Source organism: Tympanuchus pallidicinctus, unplaced genomic scaffold (genome assembly GCF_026119805.1).
Source record: "Tympanuchus pallidicinctus isolate F22 unplaced genomic scaffold, pur_lepc_1.0 scaffold1, whole genome shotgun sequence".
In the NCBI taxonomy this organism is placed as follows: domain Eukaryota; kingdom Metazoa; phylum Chordata; class Aves; order Galliformes; family Phasianidae; genus Tympanuchus; species Tympanuchus pallidicinctus.
In genome coordinates, this window is record NW_026294618.1 from 68118739 (window position 1) to 68124738 (window position 6000).

The window sequence follows — 6000 nt, forward strand, 5'->3', positions numbered from 1 at the left end:
ACTTTTTAAGCAAGTGCAACAAACCTAATCAGAAAGATTGTTTCTGACTACTGGTTTAGCTTATCTTCCAATCTTCTAATCTGGAAGGACTCCTCATGACCCTGGGCCTTGGAAACAGAATGGGAAGGTTCAAATTATATTTTTCTCCTAATCGCAATAGATCAGAGAACTACAGAAAATACTATCCATGATTAATATGTTTGATACGTAAGAACTTTTCATCCCACTTTTCTAACACGACTTGAGTGCACTCATTCAGTGTTTCCAAGATCATAGTATTAATAAAGATGCTCAATATACTGTACCTTGCAATAACCTGGGCACATATGAATCTATTCAAATCCTGATTTCCCAGAAAGTTATGCCAAAGATTATTTAAGTGAGATGTTCCATCATGAAAAGTCATTAAAACTCAATGAATATTAAAGGAATACACATAATGCTTAAAAATATAAAAAGGAAAATTTCTGAGTTTGGATCTAGCACTCTCAAACTCAAGGTTAAAAAAAAAAAAAAGAGGTCTTACTGATGCTTTTTTTAAAGGGTTATTATTAATGGTACAAATAACTTTAAAATATATTCTGGGAGACAGAATAGTTCAAATATTCAAAAGGTTTAGACAGTACCCAGGTTTTTCTTTTACTCTTGGAAGGAGCTTCTCAGCTTGGATAGACCCTTGTCTATATAAGAGATCCCAGAGTTTAACTTGGTCTCAGAGAGGTGCTTAAATCATCTACTGAACTGACAACTTTGGAGAAGTGACTGTGGGGAAGTAACTTCACAATGTCCAGAAGAAATGCTGAGATGATAGAGCAACAGGACAAAATCATGGGCAGTAGTTGTATAACACTGAGGCCGTGTATAACTATACTGATGGTCATGCAACACAAAGAGAAGATGAATAATGTGAAGTGTATATTAACATTTCCTGTATTTGTGTGCTTTAGAACTATGTTGATGAAGTATGTTATTTATTGCTATTGCTTTGAACGCTTTGCTATTGTGCACTCATTGCCTGAACTCTTTACACTTGATTTCCAGCTTTGCTACAGATAATTAATAAAAAATAACCTGGGAAAGGTCAGCAGGCCACTCTTCATTCACTTAAAAGTGAACTTGATTAGAGAGAACCACTACAGATATAGAGATCTCAGTGAAGATTTTCATTGTTATTGTTTTTTTCTTTTTGCTGAGGCAAGACTATTTTTCCCTAGTGTGCACTTTTCATCACATTGTCCAGACTATTTAAAGTGAATGGGCAATGGACTTCCCACATTTCCCTCAGGAGGCTACTCCACAGTCTAACAGATCTCACCCTTCAGGATTTTTCCTGCTGACACTGAACCAAAGTTTTCTTTTTTTCTTTTTCAGACCAATGCATCTAGCTTTGCTCTATTCTCTTGGCTGTTTTATGCTCTGAAAATAATGAGAGTTTTATTATCCTCTTTCTTTCTCATTTAACCATGCTAAACACATTTAACTCCTATCATTGCTTTTCATGAGTTGCCTTCAGTCCTTTCAGATGTTTTAATTTCACTTCATTGAGTTATCTCCAGAACTGTGCTCTTTAAGTCATTCGCCGTTTCTGAACTCCTTTTCACCTTTCTTGCTACTAACATCCATCACAGAATACATGAGCTGTGGCACAGCCAGTTATCACTGGCCAAAGACAATAGGTGTCCTCACTCTGCTGCCTATTTCTGTGTTATTGAGTAGTGTGATAAAAAAGAAATATGCTGTGATATACAGAACCTAATGTACAATTGCTTAGACAAGATCCTGAAGTCCTAACATAGACTTATTAGCATCTTCCACATTACAAAGACATTTTTACTTATCTGTTTCTTTCCACGCCATACATTTTAGTCACAAAGAAGCACACTCTTTTCCTTTCTCTCAATAAAAGCAGTTAACTACCGTAGTTATCTGCCTGTCCTCCCATAAACCAATAAGAAAATGCTGGAGAGCTTCTCCTTAGTACAGATATAAGCACTGCTGTATTTGAAATGGACTGACAAATCTCTAATAAGGACTGCAGTGCCAAGGTTGAATGCCCCCTCACCACGCAGCTGGCTGCTGAAGATGGCCAAAGCTGTCCTAATCTCCACTCTCCTGAAATGCTGCTCCATGGATGACTGCCCATTGTGGATTCTGCCATGCTCTGTTGGGGAGTAATCCCAAGGATTAACAAACCCATCAGCTTCATGTACAGAGAAAGCTGTTTTACTTTATGCTTTGCAATCATGCTTGTCCAGCTTTTGGTAAAAATGTTTCCATCTTCAATGTACCTTCTTGTGTGAAGGGGGTCACATCCAGAGAGACAACGGAGTTGATTCCCAGCCAAAATATCTAGGCTTGCTAAAAACTATTCAGGGTAAATCCCCTGGCAATCTAGCTTGGCAGCCAGGCATCTCAGAGGCTTCCAGATCTAAACAGCAGTTGAGCAGAGGTCTTGAAGGCCAGGTTTGGCTGTACATTGTGCCCATTCTCTGTCAAATTTAGTGCAAAGCTGCAGCAATACTTCTTCTGGGACAGTGCAGAGAGTGGTGTAGATGAGGGAGTCCTCAGCTGAAGATGGCATTCAGAGGAACAGCTGATGCCATCTAAGCCTGATTATCAGCCCTTCTGCTGAACAGGAATCGGAGTCATAGTCAATGAAAAGTGGTATTTGTGAATGAAGTGGTTGGGGTGGATGAAGTGGATTGGATGGGGCCCTGGGCAGCCTGGTCTAGTATTAAATGTGAAGGTTGGTGGCCCTGCATGTGTTAGGGGAGTTGAAGATTCATGATCCTTGAGGTCCTTTCCAACCCTGGCCATTCTGTGATTCTGTGATTCTGTGAAGTGTCATGGGTCTTCAGTGCAGCACTCTTACTTCTTGTTGTCATAACCATAATTTGTGCCATGACAGTGCTTAGGAGGTACTCAGTGTTTCCCATATGTGAAAAAGAGACAAGATTAGCCAGCAGACAAAACTTCTGAGGCCAAATTCACTGTCGTAGGGCCGAGTGTAATGGCAGTAGTGGGTATAATGGCCCCTGCTGCACACTTATACAGGCTAGGGGAGAGATAGAGGGCACCTGCCAGAATCAATGAAATCAATTTAAAGGCAACAAAATAGTGTTGTCATTTTGTTGTACTGTGACTGTGAGTCAAGAGTAAAGCTGGAACTGCTGTTTAATGCACTTTCTCCTGTTCAAGCAGAAGATGCCATCTAGTTTCAGGGATTTCCAAGACTTATTTTATTTGAGACAGAACATTTCTAAATTTATAATGTCTGCCAGCAGATAATTCAGTATCTTGTGCCGCTTCGCCAATAAAACAATTTCTTTTCTCACTGGTAACACAAGTTTGCAGTGCCTAGCTGGCACTGTGGTTATGAGTGCTCTTTTAGCTGAGACCAGCCCCTGTCACTAGCACTGCACAGGCATAGCCCTGCTGCTTTTTGCCTCCAGGCTGCCCTGTTAACCACCCTTCAAATATCCTGATCTCTTTTTCTCAAACCCCATAACAAGCAGGCATCCCAAAAGGCTGAAGCAGTTCAGCGGGTCGATACAACAGCAGGGAAAATAAAGGGCCTCATGGGTGTCCAGCTCCCCTGATGGGTGGTAATGCAATTACCAGCTGATCAAACAGCCACATGTCGCTGAGGGCAAGAAGCAGGGGAGGCAGCAGGCATCGTGCCACCAGCCCCTTGTCTCTCAGCTTCTGGCTGACCCTCCCCAAGGCAGAGGCTGAATTACAGGGGCTGGCAGCCAAAGGCATGCTCTGCCTTTGGCTGCACGTTCAGCCTGCCCTTTGTGATTTTCTGGACAGGGGGTGTCCTCCAGGAGAGCAGGCTGGAGGGAGTCTGTCAGCCCAGGGCAGCTTGCAGGGAGGCTCTGGGGCAAAGGTGACATGTCAGGGGTCACAGTTCAGTGCTACTAAACGTGATGTACCAAGAGACATGTCAAGCGTTATGTTTGTGTCCTTGCCAGCCTGTATCCTCTGGAAGGAACAGCTTCTTTTAATTAGGAATGGTCCTCTGTAACAAAGTCTGTAAGGAGAGGCAGAGCTGCCCTCTCAGGAGGCCTAGCAGGAGTGGTGTGGGAACACTCCAGCCAGGGAGGTGAATCTGTGGCTGCTTAGCAGTCAGGATGAGGAGGAGAAACAGCTCTGCAGTCAGAGCCGTGGCCCAGGTTCTGAGGAATATCCAGAGCCTACTGCATGGGCAGGAAGCGAGTCAGATCTGTCCCCTGGCTGTGATAAGGGAAAGGGCGAACGGATCTAAGAGAAAGAGAGGAAAAAATGCCCAAGAGAGCAGTAAAAGTGTTTGATTGTAAAAGTGATGTGAGGGTAGCACAATTCTTTTGGAGAAACAATTATGCCCTATCTTTAAAGGAAAGTGCCGAGCGGAAGTGACTTAAGCAGAATGGTTTTGTTCAGGCGTTTGAACTTAAGATAAATAGATAGGGTTTCCTCAGTATCTTCAGTATGCCCTTGTTCAGCACTTCCCTATATTTACTGTAGGAAATACCTCTAGTATCTCAAATACTGAGGTTATCTGGCTGCAAACACTTATTTAGTCATCTAAGTAACTTGCACCAAGGCAGAAAATAGGCAGTTTAAGTCATGTTGGTCCTTAAGTCCTAAAGGGGCTAGATTAGGTTTGCTGACAGGTTCAGTCCTGGGGAACCTTTCCATCACTCAGCTGCATATCCATGATCACAAGTGGTCACTGGGACTGAGAAATCCCTGCTCTGTTCCTGTCTTTTCAGTGTTGCGAAGTTTTAATGAGCCAACTACTTTTAGGAGAAGCCTGGCTCATCTTGCCCTTGAAAGTAATACCTTTTTGTCCCAAACCCCTTTGCTACCAGAAGCATCATGTTTGAGCAAAAAGACATCAGAAGGGAAGTTAGCACTAGAATGGCTCAAAAAGCCACAATTTCAGCAAAGAGTTTGAGGAAGTGCAGATGGCTTTAACCTGTAGCTGGACGTAAAGATTAGGGTGTCAAACCCTAGTCAATAGAAATAGAAAGACAGAGAGAGATATAGGTGCTTTGTTCTGAGAAATGGTGCCAGCTCCGGAGTTAGAAAAATTGTAATGACTCTAATAACTTCACTTTTTGACTGGAATATTTTAATAAGTAGGAAGATAGCCTGTTAACAGCCCTCTGCCACACAGAACTGGCAATGCCTATTTATTACAAATGTGTACAAAATGTCAATAACTTACCATTTCCACTAGAAAGGAGAGGAGAATGTCTCTGGTCTTAGAGTCAAAGTAAGAATGAAGTATCGAAAAAATTAATGATTGAACAGCACTGTTAAATTTCTGCCTTTTATTTCATAAACACGGCACACAGAGCAGCAACACCTTGCAGTTCAGGAAGGACACAACTATCGTCTATGCTGACATCCACTTATGCTCTATTTAACATGTGGAATTTAACTGGTGCAGAAAGTACACTTGGCCAAGAGTCTTTGTTTCTAAACCTTCCCAAAGGAAAATGCATTTACTGCCAAAAAAATATTTGCCCATTTCTTAATTTTCTGCCAAGTCATAGATTTTTCTTCTATTCTTCAGTTAAACATCAAAGGAATGTCTGTTATTTAAATTAAAATATACTGATTGAGATCCTTTGAAACAGCAGCACTGTATATAAATAATTAGTCATATTTCTTTTTGTTTTAATCTCATTAATCTACTGTTGAAAGCCATTGTTAAACAAGCAATCTGACACTGGAAAGAGTCCTGTTAACTTTCACAGGCTCTGGAATAGGCTCCAGCACTTAACACGTTGTGCTGATGAAATAACACCCATGATATGTATTACACATATCTGTCCACAGTCAGCTAGGATGAGTTGCATTTATTTCACTTTATATCTTGCGACTGGGTGAAAATGAATGGCCTTTACTATGTGGGAGGTCATTCAGAGCAAATACCCAAACTATGCCTGCCAGTCTTGGGAGGTGTGCATTGCACACTGCACATTAGTTAGGATATGACATGGCATAGGG

At 41.6% G+C, this 6000-nt stretch overlaps 1 protein-coding gene across 1 annotated transcript in view; it reads right to left on the reverse strand.

Annotated features, from left to right (window-relative positions):
- TTLL2 (tubulin tyrosine ligase like 2) overlaps positions 1–5265 on the reverse strand; it is a 487337-nt gene extending 482072 nt beyond the window's left edge. Inside the window, exon 1 of the mRNA XM_052696428.1 lies at positions 5213–5265. The gene's annotated coding sequence lies outside the window, so the exon portion shown is untranslated. The remainder of the gene's footprint in view (positions 1–5212) is intronic.
- Positions 5266–6000: the final 735 nt, after the last annotated feature.